This window comes from Chiloscyllium punctatum, chromosome 44, assembly GCF_047496795.1.
Source record: "Chiloscyllium punctatum isolate Juve2018m chromosome 44, sChiPun1.3, whole genome shotgun sequence".
Classification (NCBI taxonomy): domain Eukaryota; kingdom Metazoa; phylum Chordata; class Chondrichthyes; order Orectolobiformes; family Hemiscylliidae; genus Chiloscyllium; species Chiloscyllium punctatum.
Window position 1 is genome coordinate 1,976,415 of NC_092782.1, and position 11,490 is coordinate 1,987,904.

An 11,490-nucleotide genomic window follows, 5' to 3' on the forward strand; every position below is an offset into this window, starting at 1 on the left:
GTTGTTGTGTTTGTCATGAAATGTTTTCTTCTTCTTTACTAATGTAATTAAACCCTTACTTGGTTATTCACTTGAATATTCTCTTTCAAAAATGGAACATTGATTTTAATTGCTTTGGTAAAATGTACTTCACCTTACCTAAATCTCCAGATCCATTAAAACAAACTCTTATTGAATTTCTCAGTGCTGCAGCATTTGAAATCAGAAATCTGTCATTTTGATTATTTCCCTTCTCTTCTTCAGAGGTGACTGCGAAACCAAAGGAAACAACAGGCACAACAGTTATTGCTGCAACCACTCCAACAGGTAACTATTGTCTTCTTCCAGTATACACCAGCAATTCTCTTCACACAACAATGTCACCTTCTCTAGAAATACCAGAGTAATAAACCGACTTGAAACTTTCTGACAATAAGACAATTTATATGTTATGAGGCATTAATTGGATTTTTCTTTAACTTCAGAAAAATTCACTACAGCAGTGAAGCCAACACCAACAGGATCCACAACCAGTATCAAACCGGGTGAGTGAAATGATAGAAATTTACAAAAATGAAAAAATCTTTAGGTTGTCTTGTAGCGAATTTCACGATTCCTCCAATTTTTCATTAGAGCTCACGACAACAGTGAAGGAAACTACAGCTGGCTCCACACCAGGTCAGTAATGGCTTTGTTCAGTGTACAGCATCCAGATCAAAAACGATTTTGTTGCCATGAAATCCAGGCAAAGCTCAGGTGATACTTAATTCCTCATATATAATGCATCCAATCTTAATAACATGAGTGAGTTGAGAGAGAAATTACTTGTATAATGCTCAATCAGAGTCATGAGGTCTCATGTACATGAGGACAACTGTGGTGTCCATGTTTATGAACCCCTCCATCGTTTCCGTATGTTGTTAAAAGATTTCTCTCTTGACAATGTGTTCTTTGTTTTCATGACATTTCTGCTTTGGATCAGTTGCCTGAAGTTATGTCCTGGAAATATGAAAAGTTTTCCACATGTTCTCTTTGTCATTCTTTTGCAAACTTTTTCAAGTTTTTAATTTTACTGCACCAGTTGAAATGCATCCTTGATTAACCCTTCTGTAGGTGTAATAAAATTCACTGTGTTGGTCTTGCCCAAGCTGAGGGATTTTAAATTGGAAATCAATCACATTGATTCATGTTTTTCCTTCTTCAAAAGTGACAACTTCACCAAAAGAAATGACTACCCCGACAGTTACTACTGAAAGCACCACAACAGGTGAGTGAGATTCTGTATGAATACACACCAGTGCACATTCTCCCAGTTCAGGTTTCCCCCTCAGTTGGGTCTTCTGCCTGTTTCTGTTGGAACAGTATGGTTTTTCAGTTCATGACCTCTGAACTGAATACTCTTTAAATAGCATCTGTATCCCAACAAAATAAACAAAAATATCACTAAATCGTGGTGGGGAAGAAGCTCGTAATAATTGGGGCATTGGAGTATACAAATACGAAGTGGAATACGTACAATATGAAAGGCACAGAGGGCAACAGCATTTCTCCTGCATTCAGGAATCCATATCCAGCCAGCATGTGACAGCACCAATAAAAACAGCTACAATTCTGAATTTTCATTTGAAACATTAATCTGAGCAGTTCTTTTCAATCACAATGGGGGACCATTTTGGACATGATTGTGATCATGAAGTTGTAATTGTCTTCAATGTGAAAAGTATCAACTTTGAACTTGCATCAAACTTCCAAATGAGAGATCGGAAAATTTAAAAAGCTACAATCAAAGAAAGCAACTTTCTCTCCTGATACTCTAGTTTGATTTAGAGAGATTTGTTGTAAAATTCTGAAAATTTTGGGAAATACCATGCATTGTTTCATTCTCATTCAGAAGTGACATTTTCACCAAAAGGAACAACCACCACAACAGTTATTGCTGAAACCACCACAAAGGGTGAGTGAGATCCTCTATGAATAAACCTCAGTGAGTCTGTTCACTTTCCACCAATTCAGAGTTCCACCAACGATCATCTGTTTAGCCATTCTTGAAGACACTGTCTATTGGTTGGATGTTTTAAAACATTGATCACATTACAATGCAGTGTTCCATTTGAGAAACACACAGTAAAACAGTCTAATGACAAACCACTGCAGTAATAGGTAGATTTTGAAGTGGCCGTGCAATGTGTTTGATGTTTGCTCTTGTTCTCCCAAAGGACTCACAGCAACACCAAAACCAAGTACAACCACATCCACAACCCAATCCACATCAGGTCAGTGATGGCTTCTTTTGATAACCAATTGTAGAATCATGAACATTAATCATTGTTTCCCAGTTCCCAGAGCTCAGTGGGACATTATACTACTGTCCGCAGATAGTTTTCCCAGACCTCGCAGAGAGTTGAATTATGCTCGAACTTAGTGTAAGCAAGAGGAGAATTGTTATGTTTCATTTTTGTAAATGTCTCTGCATATTTGAGGCAGTGCTCAATTCCCAAAATTTGTTGTTTAGTTTTGAAACAATGTCCACACATTTAAAACAAATGAACAATGTACATTTCAAGATGCTAATTGTCAGAATCTTAAAGATGCAATGTATGTTCTTGTGAAAGAATGATTCTGTTGCCTTTTTGGGTTGATTTTACATTTCCTGTTGTTGTGTTTGTCATGAAATGTTTTCTTCTTCTTTACTAATGTAATTAAACCCTTACTTTGCTATTCACTTGAATATTCTCTTTCAAAAATGGAATATTGATTTTTATTGCTTTGGTAAAATGTACTTCACCTTACCTAAATCGCCAGATCCATTAAAACAAACTCTTATTGAAATTCTCACTGCTGCAGCATTTGAAATCAGAAATCTGTCATTTTGATTATTTCCCTTCTCTTCTTCAGAGGTGACTGCAACACCAAAGGAAACAACAGGCACAACAGTTATCGCTGCAACCACTCCAACAGGTAACTATTGTCTTCTTCCAGTGTACACCAGCAATTCTCTTCACACAACAATATCACCTTCTCTAGAAATACCTGAGAAATGATCCGACTTGAAACTCTTTGACAACAATATGAGGCATTAATTGGATTTTTTTTTAACTTCAGAAAAACTCACGACAACAGTGAAGACAACACCAACAGGATCCACAACCAGTTTCAAGCCAGGTGAGTGAAGCAATAGAAATTCACAAAAATGAATAAATCTTTTGGTTGTCTTGTAGCAAATTTCACGAATCCTCCAATTTTTCATTAGAGCTCACGACAGAAGTGAAAGAAATTAAAGCTGGCTCCACACCAGGTCAGTAATGGCTTTGATCTGTGTACAGCATCAAGATCAAAAACTATTGTGTTGCAATAAAATCCAGGCAAAGCTAAGGTGATACTTAATTCCTCATATATAATGCATCCAATCTTAATAACGTGAGTGAGTTGAGAAAATAATAACTTGTATAAAGCTCAATCAGCGTCATGAGGTCTCATGTACATGAGGACAAATGTGATGACCATGGTTATGGACGCCTGCATAGTTATCGGAACTTGTCAAAGGATTTCTCTCTTGAAAGGTTGTGTTCTTTGTTTTTATGATATTTCTACTCTGGACCAGTTGCCTGAAGTTATTTCCTGAACACATGAAAAGTTTTCCACATGTTCCCTTTGCCATTCTTTTGCAAACATTTTCAAGTTTTTAATTTAACTGCACTAGTTGAGATGCATCCTTGATTACTCATTCTGTCGGTGTAAACAAATTTACGGTGTTGGTCTTGCCCAAGCTGAGGGATTTGAAATTGGAAATCAATCACATTCATTCATGTTTTTCCTTCTTCAAAAGTGACAACTTCACCAAAAGAAATGACTACCCCGACAGTTACTACTGAAAGCACCACAACAGGTGAGTGAGATTCTGTATGAATACACACCAGTGCACATTCTCCCAGTTCAGGTTTTCCCCTCAGTTGTGCCTTTTGGATCAGTATGGTGTCTCCGTTCATGACCTCTGAACCTACTACTCTTTAAAGAGAATCTATTTGTCAACAAAATTATCAAATATATCACGAAGTCATAGTGTGGGAAAAAAGCTCGTAATAATTGGGGAATTGGAGTACACAAATACGAAGTGGAATACGTACAATATAAATGGCACAGAGGGCAAAAGCATTCATAAATCCTGCATTCAGGAATACATATCCAGCCAGCACGTGACAGAACCAATAAAAACAGCTGCAATTCTGTATTTTCTTTTGGATCATGAATCTGAGCAGTTGCTTTCAGTCACATTGGGTAAACATTTTTGACACGGTGGTGACCAAAAATTGTAATTCCCTTCAATGTGAAAGGATCAACATTGAACAGGAGTAAAACTTTCAAATGAGAGATCTTCAAAATTATAATGATACCATCAAAGATAGCAACTTTCACTCTGAATACGACAGTTTGATTTAGAGAGATTTGTTGTAAAATTCTGAAATTGCTGGGAAATAACATGCATTGTTTCATTCTTATTCAGAAGTGACCTTTTCACCAAAAGGAACAACCACCACAACAGTTATTGCTGAAACCACCACAAAGGGTGAGTGAGATCCTCTATGAATAAACCTCAGTGAGTCTGTTCACTTTCCACCAATTCAGATTTCCACCAACGATCATCTGTTTAGCCATTCTTGAAGACACTGTCTATTGGTTGAATGTTTTAAAACATTGATCACATTACAATGCAGTGATCCATTTGAGAAACACACAGTAAAACAGTCGAATGACAAACCACTGCAGTAATAGGTAGATTTTAAAGTGGCCGTACAATGTGTTTGATGTTTGCTCTTGTGCTCTCCAAAGGACTCATGGCAACACCAAAACCAAGTACAACCACATCCACAACCCAATCCACATCAGGTCAGTGATGGCTGCATTAGATAACCAGTTGTAGAATCATGAACATTAATCAATGTTTCCCAGTTCCCAGAGCTCAGTGGGACATGATACTACTGTCCGCAGATAGTTTTCCGAGACCTTGCAAAGAGTTGAATTATGCTCGAACAGAGTGTAAGCAAGAGGAGAATTGTTATGTTTCATTTTTGTAAATGTCTCTGCTTATTTGTGACAGTGCTCAATTGCCAAAATTTGCTGATCAGTTTTGAAACACTTTTGAAACATTTAAAACAAATGAACAATGTACATTTCAAGATGCTAATTGTCAGAATCTTAAAGATGCAATGTTTGTTCTTGTGAAAGAATGATTCTGTTGCCAAGTTAGGTTTCTTTTACGTTTCCTGTTGTTGTGTTTGTCATGAAATGTTTTCTTCTTCTTTACTAATGTAATTAAACCCTTACTTGGTTATTCACTTGAATATTCTCTTTCAAAAATGGAACATTGATTTTAATTGCTTTGGTAAAATGTACTTCACCTTACCTAAATCTCCAGATCCATTAAAACAAACTCTTATTGAATTTCTCAGTGCTGCAGCATTTGAAATCAGAAATCTGTCATTTTGATAATTTCCCTTCTCTTCTTCAGAGGTGACTGCAACACCAAAGGAAACAACAGGCACAACAGTTATTGCTGCAACCACTACAACAGCTAACTATTGTCTTCAAACATAGAATATAGAACATCGAACATAGAAAAATACAGCGCAGTACAGGCCCTTTGGCCCTTGATGTTGCGCCGATCCAAGCCCACCTCACCTACACTAGCCCACTATCCTCCATATGCCTATCCAATGCCCGTTTAAATACCCATAAAGAGGGAGAGTCTACCACTGCTACTGGCAGGGCATTCCATGAACTCACGACTCGCTGAGTAAAGAATCTACCCCGAACATCTGTCCTATACCTACCACCCCTTAATTTAAAGCTATGCCCCCTCATAATAGCTGACTCCATATGTGGAAAAAAGGTTCTCAAGATCAACCCTATCGAAACCCCTAATCATCTTGTACACCTCTATCAAGTCACCCCTAAACCTTCTTTTCTTCAATGAAAACAGCCCCAAGTGCCTCAGCCTTTCATCATACGATCTTCCTACCATACCAGGCAACATCCTGGTAAACCTCCTCTGCACCCATTCCAGTGCCTCCACATCCTTCCTATAGTATGGCAACCAAAACTGCACACATTACACCAGATACGGCCGCACCAGAGTCTTATACAACTGCATCATGACCTCAGGACTCCAGAACTCAATTCCTCTACCAATAAAAGCCAGTACGCCATATGCCTTCTTCACCGCACTATTTACCTGGGTGGCAACTTTCAGAGATCTGTGTACATGGACAACAAGATCCCTCTGCTCATCCACACTACCAAGTATCCGACCGTTAGCCCAGTACCCCATCGTTTTGTTACTCATACCAAAGTGAATCACCTCACACTTACGCACATTGAACTCCATTTGCCACCTTTCTGCCCAGCTCTGCAGCTTATCTATATCCCGCTGTAACCTGACACATCCTTCATCACTATCAACAACTCCACCGACTTTTGTATCATCCGCTAACTTGCTCACCCAACCTTCTAGCCCCTCCTCCAGGTCATTTATAAAAATGACAAACAGCAATGGTCCCAAAACAGATCCTTGCGGAACACCGCTAGTAACTGCACTCCAAGATGAACCTTTACCATCAACTACTACCCTCTGTCTTCTTCCAGCCAGCCAATTCCTAATCCAAACCTCCAACTCACCCTCAATGCCATACCTCCATATTTTTTGCAGTAGCCGACCGTGGGGAACCTTATCAAACTAAAATCCATATACACCACATCTACCGCTTTACCCTCATCCACCTCCTTAGTCACCTTCTCAAAGAATTCAATAAGGTTTGTGAGGCATGATCTGCCCTTCACAAAACCATGCTGACTATCCTTGATCACATTATTCCTATCCAGATGTTCATAAATCCTATCCCTTACAATTCTCTCTAAGACTTTGCCCACAACAGAAGTGAGGCTCACCGGCCTATAGTTACTAGGGTTATCCCTACTCCCCTTCTTGAACAAGTGAACCACATTTGCTATCCTCCAGTCTTCTGGCACTATTCCTGTAGACAACGAGGACATAAAAATCAATCTCCTCCCTTGCTTCCCAGAGAATCCTAGGATAAATGCCATCAGGCCCAGGGGACTTATCTATTTTCACCCTTTCCAGAATTTCCAACACCTCTTCCCTACATACCTCAAAGCCGTCCATTCTAATTAATTGCGACTCAGTATTCACATCGGCAACAATGTCCTGTTCCTGAGTGAATACTGACGAAAAGTATTCATTCAGTGTCTCCCCAATCTCTTTAGCCTCCACACGCAACTTACCACTACTATCCTTGACTGGACCTATTCCTACCCTAGTCATTCTTTTATTCCTGACATACCTATAGAAATCCTTTGGGTTTTCCCTAATCCTACCAACTAAGGACTTTTCATGTCCCCTCCTTGCTGCTCTTAGCTCTCTCTTGAGATCCTTCCTGGCTACCTCATAATTCTCAATCGCCCCAATTGAACCTTCACGGCTCATCTTTACATAGGCCGCCCTCTTCCCTTTAACAAGGGATTCCAATTCCTTATTAAACCACGGCTTCCTCACACGACCCTTTCCTCCCTGCCTGACAGGTACATACTTATCAAGGACACTCAATAGTTGCTCCTTGAACAAGCTCCACATATCAATTGCACCCTTGCCTTGAAGCCTACTTTTCCAAGCCACGCATCCTAAGTCATGCCTCACCGCGTCATAATTTCCCTACCCCCCAGCTATAACTCTTGCCCTGCAATGCACACTTATCCCTCTCCATCACGAGAGTAAAAGTCACCGAATTGTGGTCACTGTCCCCAAAGTGCTCACCTACCTCCAATTCTAACACCTGGCCTGGTTCGTTCCCCAGAACCAAATTCAGTATGGCCTCACCTCTTGTTGGCCTGTCTACATATTGTGTCAGGAAACCCTCCTGCACACATTTGACTATCTAACGAACTTGAGCAATAGCTTGCCCAGTCAATATCAGGAAACTTAAAGTCCCCCATAACAACCACCCTATTACTTTCACTCTTCTCCTGAATCATCCTTGCAATACTTTCTTCTACATCTCTCGGACTATTAGGAGGCCTGTAGAAAACTCCTAACAGGGTGACCTCACCTTTCCTATTCCTAACCTCAGCCCAAACTACCTCAGATGGCGAGTCTTCATCCATCGTCCTTTCCACCGCTGTAATACTATCTTTGACAAGCAATGCCACACCTCCCCCTCTTTTACCCCCACCTCTGACCCTACTAAAACATTTAAATCCTGGAACCTGCAACAGCCGTTCCTGTCCCTGTTCTACCCATGTCTCCGTAGTAGCCACAACATCGAAGTCCCAGGTACCAACCCATGCTGCAAGTTCACCTTCCTTATTTCGTATACTTCTTGCATTGAAGTATACACACTTCAAGCCACTTTCCTGTTTACACGCACCCTCTTTTGAAATTTATGCCATGTTCCTAACCTCCCTACACTCCAGATCCTGCACCCTAAAGCTACAGTCTAGGTTCCCATGCCCCTGCAGAGTTATTTTAAACACCCCCCCCAAGAGCACTAGCAAACCTCCCCCCAAGGATACTGGTGCCCCTCAGGTTCAGGTGTAGACCATCCTGTTTATAGAGGTCCCACCTTCCCCAGAAAGAACCCCAGTTATCCAGATACCAGAATCCCTCCCTCCTGCACCATCCCTATAGCCACGCATTTAACTGTTCTCTCTCCCTATTCCTTGACTGTCTGTCACGTGGCACGGGTAACAAACCAGAGACAACAACTCTGTTTGTTCTAACTCTGAGCTTCCAACCTAGCTCCCTGAAAGCCTGCCTAACATCCTCAGCACTCCTCCTACCTATGTCGTTGGTGCCAATGTGGACCACGACTTCGGGCTGCTCCCCCTCTCCCTTAACAACCTGGAAAACACGATCAGAGACGTCACGTACACTTGCACCTGGGAGGCAACATACCAAACGTGAGTCTCTCTCGCCCCCACAAAACCGCCTATCTGTGCCCCAAACTATCAAGTCCCCAATAACTATTGCTTTGCTCTTCTCCATCCTTTCCTTCTGAGCAACGGAGACAGGCTCCATGCCAGAGGCCGGAACCCCATTGCTTACCCCTGGTAAGTCGTCCCCCCCACAAGTATCCAAAACGGTATACTTGTTCTTGAGGGGAACGACCACAGGGGGTCCCTGCACTGGCTGCTTCCTCCCAGTCCCCCTCACTGTCACCCATCTGTCTGCAATCTTTGAAGTTACTACTTCCCTAAAGCTCCGATCAATGACCCCCTCTGCCTCCCAAATGATCCTAAGTTCATCCAACTCCAGCTCCAGTTCCCGAACACGGTCTTGGAGGAGCTGAAGATGGGTGCACTTCCTGCAAGTGTAATCAGCAGGGACGACCATGGCATCCAGTATACACCAGCCATTCTCTTCACACAACAATGTCACCTTCTCTAGAAATATCAGAGAAATGATCTGACTTGAATCTTTCTGACAATAAGAAGATTTATATGTTATGAGGCATTAATTGGATTTATTTTAACTTCAGAAAAACTCACTACAACAGTGAAGCCAACACCAACAGGATCCGCAACCAGTATCAAACCAGGTGAGTGAACCGATAGAAATTCACAAAAATGAATAAGTCTTTAGGTTGTATTGTAGCACATTTCACGATTCCTCCAATTTTTCATAAGAACTCACGACAACAGTGAAGGAAACTACAGCTGGCTCCACACCAGGTCAGTAATGGCTTTGATCTGTGTACAGCATCAAGATCAAAAACTATTTTGTTGCCATAAAATCTGGGTAAACCTAAGTTGATACTTAATTCCTCATATCTAATGCATCCAATCTTAATAAACTGAGTTGAGAAAATAATAATTTGTATAATGCTCAATCAGAGTCATGAGGTCTCATGTACATGAGGACAAATGTGATGACCATGATTATGGACGCCTGCATAGTTATCGGAACTTGTCAAAGGATTTCTCTCTTGAAAAGTAGTGTTCTTTGTTTTCACAATGTTTCTACTTTGGACCAGTTGCCTGAAGTTATTTCCTGAAAACATGAAACGTTTTCCACATGTTCACTTTGACATTCTTTTGCAAACATTTTCAAGTTTTTAATTTTGCTGCACCAGTTGAAATGCTTCCTTGATTAGTCCTTCTGTAGGTGTAATAAAATTCACTGTGTTGGTCTTGCACAAGCTGAGGGATTTGAAATTGGAAATCAATCACATTGATTCATGTTTTTCCTTCTTCAAAAGTGACAACTTCACCAAAAGAAATGACTACCCCGACAGTTACTACTGAAAGCACCACAACAGGTGAGTGAGATTCTGTATGAATACACACCAGTGCACATTCTCCCAGTTCAGGTTTTCATCTCAGTTGTGTCTTCTGCATTTGTGTCTTCTGCTGGATCAGTATGGTTTCTCAGTTCATGACCTCTGAACTGAATACTCTTTAAATAGCATCTGTATCCCAACAAAATAAACAGGAATATCACTAAATCGTGGTGGGGGAAAAAGCTCGTAATGATTGGGGAATTGGAGTATACAAATACGAAGTGCAAAACATACAATATGAAAGGCACAGAGGGCAAAAGCATTTTCCTACATTCAGGAATACATATCTAGCCAGCATGTGACAGAACCAATAAAAACAGCTACTGTTCTGAATTTTCTTTTGGAACATTAATCTGAGCAGTTGCTTTCAGTCACAGTGGGTAACCATTTTGGACATTGTTGTGATCATAAAGTTGAAATTGTCTTCAATGTGAAAAGGATCAAATTTGAACATGCGTAAAACATCCAAACGAGAGATCGGAAAATTTATAAAGCTACAATCAAAGAAAGCAACTTTCACTCCTGATACTCTAGTTTGATTTAGAGAAATTCGTTGCAAAAATTCTGAAATGTTGGGAAATACCATGCATTGTTTCATTCTTATTCAGAAGTGACCTTTTCACCAAAAGGAACAACCACCACAACAGTTATTGCTGAAACCACCACAAAGGGTGAGTGAGATCCTCTATGAATAAACCTCAGTGAGACTGTTCACTTTCCACCAATTCAGAGTTCCACCAACGATCATCTGTTTAGCTATTCTTGTAGACACTGCCTCTTGGTAAAATGTTTTAAAACATTGATCATTTTACAATGCAGTGTTCCATTTGAGAAACCCACAGTGAAATAGTCTAATGACAAACCATTGCAGTAATAGGTAGATTTTGAAGCTGCAGTACAATGTGTTTGATGTTTGGTCTTGTTCTCCCACAGGACTCACAGCAACAGCAAAACCAAGTACAACCACGTCCACCACCCAATCCACATCAGGTCAGTGACGATTCTTTTGATAACCAATTGTCGACTCATGAGCATTAATAATCGTTTCCCATTTCCCAGACCTTAGAGGAACATGATACCTCTATCCATAGATAGCTATCCCAGACCTTGCAGAGAGTTGAATTATGCTCGAACAGAGTGCAAGCAGAGTTATGTTTCATCTTTG

General features: G+C 40.5%; 1 long non-coding RNA gene across 1 annotated transcript; it reads left to right on the forward strand.

Moving 5' to 3' along the window:
- Positions 1 to 265: 265 nt before the first annotated feature.
- On the forward strand, positions 266 to 1,245 carry LOC140466661 (uncharacterized). Its single transcript, XR_011955251.1, has 4 exons — positions 266 to 306; positions 465 to 524; positions 613 to 657; positions 1,187 to 1,245. It is a non-coding gene; the product is annotated as an uncharacterized lncRNA (long non-coding RNA).
- Positions 1,246 to 11,490: the final 10,245 nt, after the last annotated feature.